This window comes from Sinohyriopsis cumingii, chromosome 16, assembly GCF_028554795.1.
Source record: "Sinohyriopsis cumingii isolate HCF-2022 chromosome 16, ASM2855479v2, whole genome shotgun sequence".
Taxonomy (NCBI): Eukaryota; Metazoa; Mollusca; class Bivalvia; order Unionida; family Unionidae; genus Sinohyriopsis; species Sinohyriopsis cumingii.
The window spans coordinates 51358326-51376578 of NC_142976.1; the positions used below are offsets into that span (position 1 = coordinate 51358326).

At 37.9% G+C, this 18253-nt stretch overlaps 1 long non-coding RNA gene across 1 annotated transcript; it reads right to left on the bottom strand.

Annotated features, from left to right (window-relative positions):
- Window positions 1-3657: 3657 nt before the first annotated feature.
- On the bottom strand, window positions 3658-8814 carry LOC149780394 (uncharacterized). Its single transcript, XR_016414891.1, has 3 exons — window positions 8679-8814; window positions 6359-6409; window positions 3658-4336 (listed from the first exon to the last, which is right to left on the bottom strand). It is a non-coding gene; the product is annotated as an uncharacterized LOC149780394 (long non-coding RNA).
- Window positions 8815-18253: the final 9439 nt, after the last annotated feature.

Below are 18253 nucleotides of genomic sequence, written 5' to 3' on the forward strand. Positions count from 1 at the left end.
TGAACAAAAGCTTTCTGAAGGCATACAAATACGTTTTAAAACTCTAAAAGCATTGTAATATGCAGTCTTTTACAGTTATAGCGAGCTGTTTGGAGACATACACTTAAAAATCGCACCCACTGGGGACAAATACCTGAAGTATCATGAAAGGAATAGCAAAACTACGGATGGATGCAAATGGGATGACTTCAGAACCAAGGTGCTGAAATATATTTGGCTGACATTCAGAAGGAAATGGATCCTATCATCATTTTCAGAAAGTTCAACAGCCGCCGATGCCACCACAGGCTAACAGTTACAGTAGCCATCTATTCCTGTCACCAGTACCTGAAAATCGACTGTGAGACTGATGATTTTTTAGTTCTTCATACACTTTATATATATATATATATAATCCAAAACAAATGTTTTAAAAGTATCTAATGTTGCCAACACCGGTAATAAATGAAGAACCTATGAATAGATCTACATCAATAGATTAAAAATTGCAAGACAAAATACAAACTGAGAGAAAGAAAGAGCATGTCACTAACCTTTGATACATTGTATCAATCAGCAGGTGCTTGAGCATGTTGTGCTTCACGTAGACGTTACACTTTTATTCACTCGGAATTATATTGTTTTATCGAATGGAATCTTGTGAAATATGGTGTCTTCAAAATATATAACAATCCTTATTTTGTGTGATTACCAAGACCATTGGGGCACATTACATTAAGGACATTGATGAAAGTTGCTGCTGAAATCGTAAAACTTCAGGGACATCATTAATCACTCAGTCAGAAAAACAACAGCTACCACACGTACCAAATCCTGAGTGCCACCAAATAAATTCATGCAGGTCGCAGGACACAAAAGTATTTCATTGATTATGGCGTTCGACTCTAAAAACGTTCAAAGGAGCAGAAGGAATATTCTTCAATCGTGCGCGCACTACTTTCCCAATCTACCCGTACAAGTACCTCTTCCGCCATGACTGATACATCTAACAACGGCTACGTTGCCCACAAACACCACATCCGCGGATTTCCACTGGCGCAGTTTTCATTGTGTACATTCAATTTTCCTTGAAATATTGTGTCATTCTTTCCTCGTGTAAATATATATCATATCAAATTTTCGTACTTTTTTGTTTGGCTACAAAACCTTCCAAACCCTTCCGCTAGTTCCGTGCCACTGGCCAGTAATTATTCTTTATGTACTTGTTTGATTATTGTTGATGTTGGGATCTGCACCTCACTGGAGTGAACCTCGATTTTCAAAATAGTCCGGTAAGTTTTGATGTAAATCAGTTGATTTTGTATCACTGGCCTTCATTTTTATACTTCTTTTCTTATTGGTGTAATTCGGTTCTGCACCTTACTATAGTGACCCATGATTTTCGATATCATTAAAGGTGGATTTTATTTTTCACCAGTTGGTTCCTTACAACTGGACTAAAATGTTGTATGCGTGCATATTGTAATATCCAGTTCCCCACTTCACTGCCGTAAAAAAACTACTTAATATTGCAATATTTGTGATGATTTTCTATCTACTTAATAATGCTCTAGTGTACTGAAGTATATATAAAGTGCAACAGATACCTAAGTTCAGCCCGAAGGTGAAGGTCCAATGTAGAACATAGTTTCAAGAGTACCAGAACGACAACTCCACCGGCGGTCAAAAGTCCTCAATTTGGACACACACACACACACACACACAGCAGTAGCTTGGGTGGTCCACATATTTCTAATTTGTGAACGCAATAGTACCCTGGCTGACTCAACACTCAGATGTCTGGAGATCAGTATGATCTGTTATTAGTGATGCAGCGTAAAATGGTCCACAACCTAAACTCTCATTGCCAAACGACAACAACTCCTGAACTGAGATTTGTCCTTAAAATAAAGAAGATCAAAAGCACGATATGAAATTGGATTCTTGCGTTAAGCAGGTTTACTAGTATCTTAATTAAGCGAAACCCAGTGGTCCATACCGCTCCTGCTCAAACTATCACTGAACATGAAGAGAAACGGGCTGGTAGGCGGCATTATAATGGAAATCATCAACAGTTAGTCGCACACGGTGTTCCTGCAAGTTTTAGCACTTCAAATGTTTAGCGTAGCACTCACTAATCCGATGTAACACGCCAATTACGAAACCATTTCAGATTATATATATATATACAGCCCGCAACAGCTGTGACTAGACAATCAGTCTTTTTGTTTCACACAATTCCAATTACCCCGAACCACAGCCCCATGCAATAAAAAGCACTCCAGATGAATATTTCACTACCCCTTTTAAACTTGGTCGCTTGCATTATTGGCTCCACTGATTCGATCATGCCTACCGTAATGCCTTCTTCTGAGTTTACAAAAGTGATTTGGCGTGGGGTTTAAAGGGACATTTGAATCGTGAATCGCTCTTTTCAAGGCCTTTCCATACCAAACCATTCTCTTATTTACACATTTCACCATTGGTTTGGTCTTACAAAATAACCAGTGGTCATTCAGAATGATTCATCTTCTATGTATCTCTTAAGGCGATTCGGTTAACGAAGGAATTTTAAAATCACCAACCAACAGATCAGTGCGATGGCATCACTATGTTATTAAGTTTACAAAGCTACAGGGTAGGGGTTCTTTATCTCTAACACATATGTCACATACATTAGCATTCCTTCCTATCTGTCCCTACCAATATCATATTTCATCTGTTTTGGTTCCAAAAAGAGTATTACATCGATAAAAGCCTACGCATGGGTATTAGATCAAGTTGCAGAATATTTGAGACCTTTATCATTTGTCTTCAGTGGATAACAAAATTAAATGACTTTCATATGCCTACGGATAAAACAACGACTCCATCAACATCCTTGATACGAATTTGCTTTGGTGAGAACGGAGGTTCGTCTTCGCACTGACAATCAAGAACAATGTAATACACTCATCCACTAATATCTGGCTCCAAATAAAATAACCCTCAAAGAGTTGCGATCCATTTTAGGTACTATTAATTTTGCTGAACAAATTTGTTTTTCTAGGCAGCTTAAGCAAATATGGCCTTTTAAACTGGTCTACAGATAACACTGGCTCTGTGTGATACAGCGTGGTCCAAAGCACATAGTATTTCCTTGGACTTTGGAATTATACATGGGCATATCGAAATATCAGTCGCCTAGAAATGAACACCACTATTCTGACAGTTGCAGTCTGGGGCACTTGACCAGTAAATGGATCTCATTCAAAACTGAGAATTAAGCCTTAGTTTAAATTGTTAACATCTCCTAAGGACACACATATGATATCGTTAATTCGGAAATTTGTACTCTCTTGCCTTAGGTTAAATATCTTCTCCAAGGCAAAACGCACTAGTTTCCATAAAAAACTTGCTGATATCCTTTCGCGCCAAAACATTTCGAGTTTCTAAGAGATAACAACCTATGCGATCTGACACCCACATCACTTTCCAGCTTTTTCAATTATGCCCATCTAAATAGTGCGCTGGAACGTTTATTTAAATACCTGCTATACAAAGTAATCAAACATATATAAGCTGGCTTGGTCGCTATATAAGAACATCACTTTGGACACATCGACTTGTAACAAGATAACCGGGTGGGATATTTCGGATTAACAGAACACGTTTTGACGACACAGATATACGGTTTAATGTGGCGATTTATATGAGTAGTGGATGATGAAGATGTGTGCGTATTTATAATCCAAATATTGGATCTATTTAACAAAAAACGCACAGTTTCAAAGATGGAAAAAATGTACAAATAAATTTAGGTCAGTAACCCTAAAACACAGGATAAATGATTTCACAAATGATTCAATAATGGAAAGATGAATATAGTTCACTCAAATAGTAAACAATGTAAGCGTTTACACATAGTAAAAAAAAATGTATTCGCTCAGGTAGCGAAATTATGTCACTAAACAAGAACGGATATACAATCTATCCTTCCAGTCCTGAATAATACACTGGGTCTTACTAACCCAAAATTAGCATACAGCTAATTTTACATGTGTGGAGATGCACTCCGTCACCCGTGCACCATATCCGCTCCACAGCTCCTCCGAATCAATTTCACAACCAATATAGACTCCGGACCCTCGGAATACTGTGATCACTTGAAACATTAGACCCTCCGGACACTTGAAATATTAGACCCTCCGGTCCCCCTGGTCCTTTGACGGCTCTACAGCTGGGTCACCTTAGTCACTCTTGACATTCCGGACGCTAGACATTAGACGCTCCGGCACCTTAAACGCTCCGGACACACGGACGTTTCTACACTCTGACAACACCGGACACCCCGGATATTCCTACCATCAAAACTCAGCTGAAAATATACCCGATACAGTGTACTAAACTTGATACAGACATAACGTAAGGACGTTATACATGGTAAGTTAAAAAGATTATATTATAATGGCAATTACAAAACAGAGGTTCAATAGTAAACCTAACCCTGCTTGATAAGACAATAGTAAACAATTCTTTTAAAAAATGTAGCTTTACATTACCAATGTAAGTCCTGCACTACGTCGCAACAAGAATAAAAAATGCACGCATTATGGTATGTAAAGAAAACTATAACAAACATGCAAAGGCAAATATGGTAATACACTAGTTATCACTTAAAACCCAAAACATTACCTACCCCTACAGCTGGAGTTGTGCGAATCCTTTAAGCAGGCCGCTTGCTGACAAAATCATTAGTATTGTAAAGGTCCTTTACATGTAGTAACGTATTTATACCTTTAGAATTTTCGTTATTCTTTATCAAAGGCACCTTGCACGTGTGGCACAGGACGAATCGTACTCACGATTTCGAAATACATAGACCATATTATAATCATCCTCGGGTATCGTTGTACAGAGAAAAAGAAACGAAACCCGAGTACATGTATTTAATTAACAACATTTACACCATTCCGTGACACGACTGAATTCTCTCCCCTAGTAATGATAACCAATCATGCCCTTTCCATGGCGCGCTTAATCAACAAAGAATATTCTGCATCTTAAAAAGTCCAATGATACAAAGTCATTGAAATGGACCATACATTTAAATTACATATAATTGATCCATACAATTTAAGATAGATTTTTGTCTCTGACACTAATTCACTCACTGCTAACTTTAATGATTTCAGGTGTTTACTAAAGACTTCTTCAAAAATAACTTTTCTTTTCGCAGTTGGCTCTGTGCACTAACTAAAGAGACGCAGATTTTCTTTCTCTTTCCATCAGCAAAAACGCATTAAAGTCATTCAAAAAGCTATGCACACGATGTTCTTTACCAAAGGTGTACTAGATCAATTTACACTTTCCTAAATGCATTTCAGAACATTTTAGGCGTAACATGTATTCGATGAGATTTAATTGGATTGTCACCCTGTTCTTAAAAGATAAAAATAGGCAAAATGATAATTTGATGCAACTCTCTCGTCACAATTTCTGAAAAGGTTTTTGCATTAAGGTTTCGACACTTCAGCTCGTGACAACCCTATATATGTTGTATGTTCTAGCCCCGCCCCCCAAGGCACTTGTCCTATAGCCTATTTGGAAGCGTACCGATCCATATAGGCTAACTATTGCAGGACCACTCTTTACGTACTTAAGTAGGCAACCATTTTCCATATTTGAACTTTATACAAAACTTAGAAGGTCACTTTGACCTTGTAGCCTTAACGCTCACCATTTTGAATCCTATTGAGTCAGCATTGGGTTAGCCACAAAGATGGTTAGTCAATGTATCAGTGACAACCAGAAAATGGAATGAGGCCGATGGAAATCAGATACATTTAAGACATTCTTGCGGTTGGCAGGAGGATCGCCATTGTGCCGTTTTTCCTACTTTCTCGTTTAGGTCACGTGGATTTCACAGACCAGGATTCCTGGCACCGACTATGCTTTTCAAGGGTGACATACAGTTCCATCCTGCCCCATCGGTGTCTACCTGCCATTTGGAGCAGTATGAGAGCATGATAAATTTAACAGATACTGGAGAACGGATGCACGAAGTACGCCAAAATAGTATCAAAGTACACCATAAACGAACCGCAACGTGTTAGGAAAGAGAAAAAATTTAATACAACTTTTCTTCACAATCACGTTGTATATATATATATATATATATAGATAGATAGATAGATAGATAGATAGATAGATAGATAGATAGATATGTGTGTGTGTATGTGTGTGCATATGTATATATATATATATATATATATATATATATATATATATATATATATATATATATATATATATATATATATATATATATGTGTGTGTGTGTGTGTGTGTGTGTGTGTGTGTGTGTGTCTGTGTGTGTGCGTGTATATGCTCAACTTACCGAGAGAGGGAGCGAGAAAGAACGGAGGGGAAGCTCATGTGTCCTGTAAATCTGAAAAGTTTTGCTAATTAGTATCTTGTGAATATATTAAAATCTCGTCAAATTAATTTGGAGTTTGTCTGAACTTAAGATGACATTAGTTTTCGTTAAGAAAGAACAACAATGTGTTTAATTGGTGATTAAATGATAAACAAAGATCCTACTGAAGGTGATGAAATTTCAACCGTTTTAATCACCAGCTTTTGTGTGATAAGTGTCTCGTCATGCTAATCCTGTATTTACTATCAGGCAGCCGTTTGATGACCCTAAAGATATAAAGTCACTTAGAATGAGATAAAATCGTGAAGGCATTGCGTACGCGCCTGGTCAGAAATCACGGACATATATATATATATATATATATATATATATATATATATATATATATATATATATATATATATATATAAAGAGAGATAGAGAGAGATCTGTTCAATGATTTGTCTAATATAACCAATAGAAGACGACATTAAGGTCGCTTCTTATTATATGTATGCAATTAGCCATATTTGTTTATTAATTGATCTAAAATGAACATTCCTCATTAATAATGTTAAAGGAAGTTATGATAACGAAATGTTGATGATCTCGTCTAGGTCTGTCTCCCACATCTGAGAAAATTATATCAGCAGTGTGTAGAGGCAGTAAGACAAAACCAGTATAATAAAAGTTTTATTTTACAGATCAAACGTGTATTGATCAAGTCTTATTTTTGACAAATAATCAGTTAATGTAAATGAGTACCATAGCAGCACCTTAATATATCCACATATAAAGAAATTCGTGTAGGGCTAAACAAAACTCATGTGAAACAAATGTAACAATCATACTGCCGAAGAGTCTTGTGTCTACGTGTGTGGTAAGTGCTTGTATTACTTGATTTATCCTATGCATTACGCACAGGGGCAGAGGCTTTAGATACTGAGGTGAGAATTTTGTTAATTCTTTCATACACAACTTTTAGTCGTAGACAATCATATTGATTTTGACAGATTAAAACAATCAACCATGAAACGAAATGTATCCTCCATTGTATTAATGGATGTCACCGGTCTTTCCTAACGTTCTTTAGGATCGGTAAAACAGATTTATAATTATCCCATCTGGAAAGTATCTGAAGAGAGGCAAAAGAACCGAGAAACACCACCAGTATAGTAAGAGAAGAAAAACAGCCCGCTATTTTTTTTTAAATTCCAGCATTAGAGAAATTAACGTTAACTTTTAAGACTTTCAAACGACAAGGGTAAATTCTATGTTCGAAATCTGAAGATGTTTTAATCGAAAATAAAGTATACAGGAAACGGGAGGAAATGTAGAATTTTAACAATACTAAATTATAACATTCTCAGGGCATCCATTTATTAGACTTCGGTAGGTTTTTGTTGTTGTCTTGGTTTGGGGGATTGTTATTGGTACCGGGATAGCATATGTTTTCAATTATCAGTTTATAAAAGCCATTGTTTACTTCTTAAATATGATCCAAGGAATTCATTATGATTTGAAGTGCCTGTAAGTGCCTGTAAGATAGCTATTTTAGCGACTGCATTATGCATAATCTTTGTCGGCAAAAACATGTGTCAAACTATTACATTGTTTAAATTCCCTACCTAGGATTAAAAAGTTTGGTTTTGAAACAAACCTGATGTCAACAGTGTTTATTTCGATCTATGTTGCCCGCCTAAACAAAAAAAAAAGCGCCAAAAGTCAGGGTATAAATTGTTATATGTTCATAGTTAACAAAGTATTCGCCTGTTCTGACAGGTTTTTATCACACGTCATTGCAAATCGGACAACACGTATTTTGGCCTTGATTTTCAAGTCTGCGAGGTGCCAAACATAAGTGGCTATACCCAAGCTAAAATATCTCTTACTTTTTTCTCTTTTAAAAATATACTATAGATCAAATCAATCTGACTTATAAAGAAACAAAGACTGGTTCTACAAATTTATGTGCGCAAGTTGTCTTAAAACAATGAAAAAACTTCTGTAACATAGCTTTCTATTTCACATAATCATTCGAAATAGGCAAAAAGAGAGAGATTGAGAGAGAGTAAATATTGAGTAACAGGCTAAAAATCACCACTACTAGTATTGCTAAATATTACTACTAATATCATCCTCAGTATTATAAATTTTTCATGATGCAAGAAAGATGATAAAATCTGTATATAGCATTGTGTGTGATGCACCTAGAGTGCTAGAGTGAGAGATAATTTAAAATGGAACGTGTGGCTCTGAGAGAGAGAGAGAGAAAGTGCACATGATCGAACTGTATTAATACCACGATTTTTCTATTCCATGCGAAGCTGTAAGGCTCGTACATAACAATCCATCATAACGGCCCATTTTGGTTCGCGTAAGATGTTTTCTATTTAATGCAAAACTTAAATGTGTAAGTTTGGGTCACTATGCTATTGATATTATCTCATATTCTAACGCACTTATAATCTGCACCCTCCAAAGTAGGATTGTTAGAGCACGGATAACATCTGGAATGACGACATAGGCGTTATCTTTATCCATTTGTGAAGTTTCACAGCACATCTGAAACACTGTACTCGGTCTCCTTGTGCCTAGCACTCAATACTTACATGACAAAATATATATTCAGGCCATTTCCCTTTTCGATTTCTGCAATGGACAATCAAACGTTTCATAGCTAGTCCAAATTAGGAGAAACGTGAATTCTCAATTTAATTGTAATTCTCAATGTGTATGTGGTTTCCAGTGCGTGGATGAGATACGTAGAGAGGGCACACGAATGGCATTGATTTTGATAATACAGCGCCAAGCGTGTGCATTGATCATTTTGCAGGGTTCTCAGTCTTACTCGACTCTTTTTAAGTTTTTCAGGTGATATTCCATAATTTCTGTATCAACAATGACCTTGCTGGTTTCGATTTTTTTATACTGGACATTGATGTGTTCAAGGTACCCATATGAACCTCTCATTTTGTAATATGTCTATGAAAATAGTCAAAACACACCTACGCCCCCACCCCACCCACCCTACTGTTGATGCGTCGGGGGATCTTCGGGTTTATTCAGTCTAAGTAATTTTAGAGCTTTCAGATATATTTGCCTTCATAATTATGGCCGAAAGTAAATATTAAAATGGTTCATTGCGTTTCAACTGAAATGTAACGAAAGTTGTAGGCCATACATGGCTTTAAAACAATCCGCTATATGTTTAACAGTTGATGTTCATATGGACTCGAACGGGAATTTTACAACACGCCTTAAGTTCAAATATTTAGCGTTATATATATATCCTTACTACCGAAGCATTCCATATCCACAAATTGAAACCCCATGCCACCTCCGTAATATCCTGTGCGAAGAGTAGTTTTAAAGTGTGGCTGCAATATAAACCTAAGGCAGAGTTGCTTTTTCACCATTATCCATAACGTAGTAGCTTTCTGGTTTTGTTGGGACAAATATACAAATCTGTCAGTACGACACCATATTTCTTCTGTTTCTTGCTCTTTTCATTCTGCAAGTTCCTCCGTTTCACTTTTGTGGGACACTATAGAACAGTGCTCTTTTTCTTGACAATGATAACAGCTATCTTTACGTTTGCTTCCCTCTTATCCTGGCTTGAAAATTCATATATTTGTACGTCATGAATATGTTTGAAACCAATGCATTTTCATTACACCAAGATAATTAGTAGGCTGAATTATATATTATTTAGGTGAGTTTGCCGGACGTTCTACAGACTCGTTCTTGTCAGTGTTATTAATCAAACCTTGTAAACATCTGAACAGATATTTCATCTGTTGGGACTGACATTTTCACAGAATGCAACTTCATGCATGTATCATCTTACGAATGGGTTGTCAGTACAGTGAGAACGCTATTGTTCATAATTCTTTCTTCACGGTACAAAAATCTACATTTCAAATCAGCAAAGATCAAGTTTCATTTCTTTCATCCGTCTCACACAGTGACTTCGGCGTAATATATTACATATTGTTTTCAAGTGTCGAACCCAACTTCTGTAAAACGACGTACAACCTTCTAGCGGTAAATTCGTTAGTGCCTCCAGCTAACTAAACGCAGTCCTCAGAAAGTATAAAGAATAGATAAAGTACGTCGAATTCATATTCATGGCTCTTTAACGAAATGAGTTCCTTGTCTTGTGCACAGCTAAAGATGTAGATGCCATGCCCGTGCAAGTATTGTTTATAACTGGTTAGAAAACGTGAGACTCAATTTCGGCCCAAGAGCGAAAGACCATCATTGTTTTCAATAAGGCCTTATGAAGCAAACATTCGTTAAAACTTTATCAAATTCAGTAAAAACATACGCCAAAATGGATTTGGAGATTGGTTGTTATGACCTGAAGTTCCTTTCATTTCAGTGACATCATGCATTCTTACCAATATATGTCTTTGCATGAAAGGGGAATGTCACGTGCCCCCTACGGAATTATTACTAATTCCGGAAAAGGACGGAAAATTAAACGGTTAAATTGCTCCGCTCCTCTAGTCAGCAAAGCCGACAGTCTCGGTGATAAAATATACACTTAAGAAGGTAAAAGGTGTAATAATTTAATAAATCATATCACGGTATTCCATGATTACAGGAAAAATTTTCAATGCAATTGCATCGAATCAATACACGAACTATCAAAATTGCCAGTTGTTTCATCCCGCGAAATTATAATTGAGAAGGTTTCCTTCCAGTGTCCCTTCTATGCTACTCATCTTAAACTTCCGCCTTGTATTCCTTTCGGTACTTCTGGTACCCGTGTTCCGTTTCCCAGCTTTCCTTGTCGGTACTTCCGTTACCCTCGTTTCCGTTTCCTCGGCCCTCCTTGTCGATACTCTCGTTTCCATCACCGGACCTCCTTCATCGCACAACCGCCTATCTCTACATGCTTCATGTGAGTTAGAACGGACGTGCCTCTTTATTCGAACACAGGAGGAGAACACTCTCACAGATCTTTTATCAGCGCAATGGCAATTAAATCACTAGGACAACTCATACACTCACATCTAAATATTCCACACACGACTGTACAATAATAAGGCTATAACAACAATGATTTCACGACTTCTGATACATGTACACATATTCCTAATTCTCGATATAATAAATTAACATCAACAATATTCCTACGCACTTTCTACCTTACAAATTATAAACGACACATAAGTAGTTAATGGGGATCTTATAGGGTCTATGGGATTTATCATTAAAAACACCCTTGGGAACATATAGGGTCTATGTAAATTTAACATGGAGAAAATTCGTGGGAACATATAGGGTCTATGGGAATTAACATGGCCAAAAACCCTGGGACAATATAGGGTCTATGTAAATTTAACATGGACATAAACCCTTGGGACTGTATAGGGTCTATGTAAAATTGAAACAGGGAGGGTCTCTATTTTTTTTTTTAAAAAAAAATAAAAAATAAAATAAAAAAAGGGGTAGGCAATTCAAAGACTATCTCTTTTCGAGAAATATGGCTGGCCCTGAAAAGGGCCTTTGGGTTTTCTTCTTCTTCTTCTTCTAATTTCTTCTTTTCCTCCACCAAGTTCTTATTTTATCTCCTACACTCTTCTTCTCTTTCTTTTTTTTCTTCTCCTCCTCTTCTTTCTTCTTCTCTTCCTCCTCTTCTTTCTTCCTCTTTTCATTTTCTTCTTCTTTTTCAATCTTTTCGTTCCATTTGCTTATTCTTATTCTTTCCTCTTCATCCTCCTTCTCCTCCTTGATCTCTTTCATGACACCACTAATCTTGTCCTTTGCTTTCCTTAAGTTATTAATTTCCATCTTCACACGATGGGGACTATAGGAATAATGGTCTTCAACCAGTCTTAATAGCATCTGTTCCATTATTCCTAAGTTGTCTAAAACGTCTTGCAAGGTTTGAATTTTGTCGATTTGGTTTGACGCCATCTTCTTTTTATTCTTTGCAGAATGGTTTGAACAAAGAACACTGTGAGTTCTTATAGTGAAAGCGCGGACGTGAAGGAAAACATCCCCCTAAAAAACATAAAATTGATCTTACCTAGATCATGACCCAACAACGCGCGGACGTGAAGGAAAACATCCCCACTTTTCTCATTTCATATAATATAAACCTCAACTATACTCTCCACATACGCTAAGAATCAATAAATAAACCCATAATCTACTATTCACACAAACTTACTTCATCATTTACAAACACAAACACACAATCACATACACTCCCACTATTAATAAAGAGTTAGTGTTTATTTTCACACTACTCTACCTACACACACACTGGCAAATCGATCGTTATTTCTTTTCTAGAGTATTGGGGTAGCCCTGAAAAGGGCTGTTTTGTTTGGAACTTCATGGACACCTGGTTAATGGTGGCACCTTCCAGGCCTGGCGCCACATACGCATCTTATCCCCCAGTTACTTTTTACCTTTTGGGGGGAGAGAGCAGAGGCAGGATAAGCAGCAGGGAAGTTCTACAGACCAGACGTTCCAGACCAAATAAAGCCTCCTACGAGAACTTTCTCCGTAGAAGCCTCAGATTTCAAAAATAAGCCTTCCTACGAAAATTAATTTGCGTAAATTCACTCCCGACTGCAATTTTTTGTGTGCAAAATCAATGATTCTAGACAAGGAAAAAAAGGGGGGGGGGAAATTTATTCCGTCGACGAAGTTTGCAAAGTTTGGCTGCAATTTTATAAATAAATTTGATCAAGACCGATTCGATATCTACTACGCGGAACATGAAGATTAATCGTGACAAAACCATGCGGTGTTGCCTGGGCGCGGCTGAAGAAAATTTTGAATTTGTTTATGTCCATATCGCCGTTGCACCAAGTCTGATGAATATTTCTCAACGTGTGAGTATCGACGCCATTGAAAACTGATAAGATATTGCAATTGTCCCTAATCACTTTAGGAATTTGCGTATATCGCTGCGTCACGTAAATCACATCGGTGTTCTTGTGTCGGCCACGCGAGAATATCCTAGCTGGATTAGTTTGCTTATCCAGCATAACATCATCGAAAACAACAAGATTATTAACATCGCCATCTAAATATTCCACGGATGGAGCTTCATTGATGTCTGTGATGAATTCGATTGTGCCTTCGTCGGTATTGTCGCTAAATTCCTTTAGTACTTGATAACAACGCTGATCATCAACGGATGGCGCAACCAAATACAACTTATCCCATTTTAGCCATCGCATTATCAAATTTAGCAACAACTGCGTCTTTCCAGAACCGGACGGGCCAATGATTATCATCCTTATCGAATTCGGTAACACCGCGTTGTGTTTCACCTGCTCGCGTCGCTTCGTGGCTGAAAAATCAATTACATTCATGTTACTAGAATACATGGATCTATATTGTGTTAAGTGTCGCACTCACACAGCTACGATAAATCCAATCGAAATTGTCACACGCAATAACAGGAACGCAATTGCAGGAGAATGCGAAGTTTGTAAGACACGCAAGTTTAAATTTGTAAAAAAAAAAATAGAAGAATCGGAGGAGACATTACCGCCTCCATGAAAAATCTACCTGGGTTGCCCTGGGCGAAATATCCCGGAGAAAAGCATCTGCCAGGATACAATTACTGCGGACCCGGCACGAGGCTTGATATAAGACTCAATGATAATAATCAACCAAATCCCGGCGAAGATCCAGTAAACGCCATCGATAACGCGTGTTACTATCACGATCTTGCGTATCGCAGCGGAGATTTACAACAAAGACATCTCGCTGATATTAGGCTAATTCATGCAATAGACGCGATTCCTGACAAAAATTTCAAAGAAAAATTGGCAACCTGGTTGATAAAAGGCGCAATGAAAGGTAAATTAGTATTCGGTGCTGGTAAATAATAATGGAGCAAATATATTATTCTCCGCGAGGATTCTGGCGAGGAAAATCAGCAATTGCCAAACTTGCCAAAGCCGCTAAAGTAAAACAGTCCGTTGCTGAATCGTGGCTATCGAAACAGGCAGTCTGGCAAATTTATCTTCCTCCACCAAAGAAAATACCGTACGCGAGTTTCTCTGTCAGCGTCCCTAATGAAGTTCATCAGGCTGATTTAATGTTTCTTCCTCACGATACCGTCGACGGAGTCACATACAAATACGTGTTAACGGTTGTTGATATCGCTAGCAGATACAAGGAGGCGGAACCGTTATCGAATAAAACAGCAACAGAAATTTCAAAGGCATTTGAGAGAATTTACTCGCGATCTCCGCTGACCTGGCCGAAGCTTCTCCAGGTTGATCCAGGTCGAGAATTTCTTGGCGCGGTTACTTCACTGATGAAAAAGAATAATGTTAAAATCCGTCGCGGTATTGTAGGTGTTCATCACAATCAAGCTATCGTTGAGAGATTCAACAAAACTCTTGCAGAACGATTATTCGGATACCAATACGCGCGTGAATTTATTCAAGATAATCGATCTCATGATTGGGTAACAAGATTACCTCATGTGATTAACGCGCTAAATAACGAAGTAATACGAATAATAGCAATGAAACCCGCAATTGCGATTACAAGATCGAAAATACCCCTAAAGCGAGATTCCACAATTCCGCCTGTGCTAGGTAGCGTCACTGTCAGGTATTTATATAAAGAAGGCGAGGCCGAGGGAGGCAGAAAAAGAGCAACCGATCCAAACTGGAGCGTAACAACACACAAAATATCAGCCGTAACAAGATCATCGGGAAGACCAGCAATTTATTTCCTAGATTCGCTAGCGCCACAACGCGGATTTACCAAGGAAGAATTACAAATAATACCGAAAGATACTCAACTACCGCCAGCGTCATTAATGTGAAACCGAATTCTACCTAACTGAGATAATTTTCTTACTCTTGACACAGCTAAATACACTAAATTTGACCAGGAAATTCTATCATCGACAATCCAAACTTGGCCATCCACGGTTAATCCCTGCGATGAATGTATCGTTGTTGCATATCCAAGTTTCCATGGCGATCTTTCTGCGTTTATCGCGTCATTAACAAGATTAATATCAACAAGAATAATATCATTCAGTACCAAGATCTTTTCCTCTCCGCAGGGTAAAGTAACACTAATATTTTGTTTCCTGGTATCAGCGGGCCTGTAACACAACGGCACCTGTAATGTTGGAAATTTCTCGCAATGCAGCTTAAATAACATTTCCTGAATAATATCGCGAACAATTTTCCTACTAGCAACGATCAAATGATCGGGACGCCACAAATTTAGAAAAATATCCATCGGAGTCTCGTCGATTATTCTTCTCATCACATCGCATTGAATTTTATTCGGTTGTAATCGAATTATTTTCTTAAATTCAGTCAGTAAAATATCATCGGATCTATAATCGGCGTCGATTTCCTCATAATAGTCAACGAAATTCCTGAGCCATTCGTGAGGAGATTCACCATCAATCGGATCAGGCTGGCCATGATCTCCGCACATTATCACGGCGGTATTTTTCTCCTCCAGCCAGATCAGGAACGATTTTAATACAACTAAATTTACTGTGCAAATTTCATCAAATATTATAATTCTGTTGATATATTTATTTCCCATACGAGCCGAATCCCACAATCCACCGCTGTATTTGAAATAACTGTGATACGTACAAGAATCAACGCCGCGTTGCTTTATTTCTCGCGCTAATCTGTGAGTTGGAGTCAACACTATCATATCAGATTTCGCAAATAAATTTATCGCTCGCGTTGTTTTCCCGCTACCACCAGGACCATTCATGTAAACGAATTTGTTACGTGAAATCGGGTCAAATGCAGATGCAGCCGTCGATATTTCCTCGCATTTATCTCGATGAAATTTATCGCAATCTTCGACATCGGCGTCCTCACAATAATCTAGGATATCTTCGTTTTTTATCCTCCAAGTGCCCCAAGAGCCATCGGCGATTAAATTATCCAGCCTATACTGGTATTTCTTATCGATATAAAACGAGTCCGTTGCGACCCTTACCGCGATATCAGAATATTTATTTATCATCGATAGCAAATTTATACTCACATAAGCGAGCATCGAAGACCTCAAATGCGTATACTGCGCTGATTCTCCATCGAGATAGCTAATTACGGTACCCAACTTTACTCCGTCAATGATAATATTCTCTCTGTTGCAGAATATTCCTCGCGACACTGTATCGGCAATAATAAAGTCCATCTCGGCATCGTTGATAAATAACCTAGCGTGTCGGTGTTTATGATCAACGGATCCTCCTTGAGTAAATTTGCCAATTATTTTTCTTCCGATATCCTTCGCGTTTTCACAGTCCGTCGGCAACCACACTTCAGTTTGTTTCCTGTATGATATAATTGCCTCGCTAACCGTCAACGATACTAACATTGACGAATCCAACATATACCTCAACAACACCGTGGGAACCCAACGACGCTGCGATAAATGCCGACCAAACCAAATATAACAAATTTTATGTAAATTTTCAGCAAACTCGAATGAAGTAACATAAGCGAATCCCGTCATGACAAAATCAGGTAACGGTCCGTTAATTGCTACCCTTGTCATCTCGCTGGTGGGATGGCCAAATTTAGCAAAATAATCCGCACAATCGCCATATCCAAGGAAGCTTCCAGGATAGCACGCGCTCATATCAACGGATATCATATCTTCGAAATAATATTTGGTATTCCACAATCCGCCATGGCCGTATTCGATACAGCTAAGTTGAATATCAGTGAGAAATTCGTTCCTTGTAGGTTTCCACGAGTTTCTTTCTCTGGCAGCGTGAGCAGCAACAGACGGAACAGTAAAGCAGTTCGTTAATAACTGATCGGGATTTGACGAATATTTCACCGCGATATTTTTCATAGATTCATGTAATTTTTCATCGCGGTAAATATCTCCTCGCGGCAATATAAACTGATCATATTTTTCTTCGCTCGAGAATAACCAAACTGATATTGGATCAGATGCGGCTAATATTTTGATATATCGGAACATAGCATCAGAATTATCCTTTGCGCCTTCCACGGGATAAAATTTAACAGCGCGATTTCGCGGAAATATCATTACCGATTGTGACCACGCATGTGAATTATGATCAATAATTTCGATTGGAACTCCTCGGGATCTATACGGCGACGAATATAATATTTCTCCCGATAGCGTTTTCACCGTGATAGGAAATTTAAGTTTCTTACTCAACACAGCAACATCGTCAATCGATGCACCATCAACAACAGTCTTCGCCCATGAATTAATTTTATCCAACCTCAACTGAGTCAGACCAGATCCACGACGAGCGTTTTTCATGTGCTCGATAACACGCTCAGCCACGCAGTTTATCATCGGTGATTCTTTCATCGCGGGTAGATTTTTCATGTCAGGATTATTATTTAGCCGATAAATTCCATAAACAACTGCACTAGATGGATACGCCCTAGCATAATAAGGACCGTCAATTCCCAATAATAATCCTGGCTTCGAATTTTTATCAAGAACAACATTTTTCTTACCGCCACGCACGGGATCTCGTTTATCGCGAATAATCCAAGTGTCGTCAGGCATTTGTGCAATAAATTTTATTCCAAAGATAAATCGCTCCTCGGAATGCGAGTTTTTTATATGCTCGATTATCTTCTTGGCCCGTTCCAGATTCATCGTAGCATCAACAGAGTTAGTTTTCCATGTCGACCAAACATGAATCCCCCCATCATCGAAAAATTCTTTTTTGGCACGATCAACCTCAGGAATGATATATTCTGCCTCATCAAGATCAAATGTATCCATTATTATATTTTAGACAAATATCTAAATTATAATGAATAAATGTTCGTGGATACCAATCGGATCAACAAAATCATGCGACAAATCCTGCAGAGGCGAATATTGTGGTGCTCATAT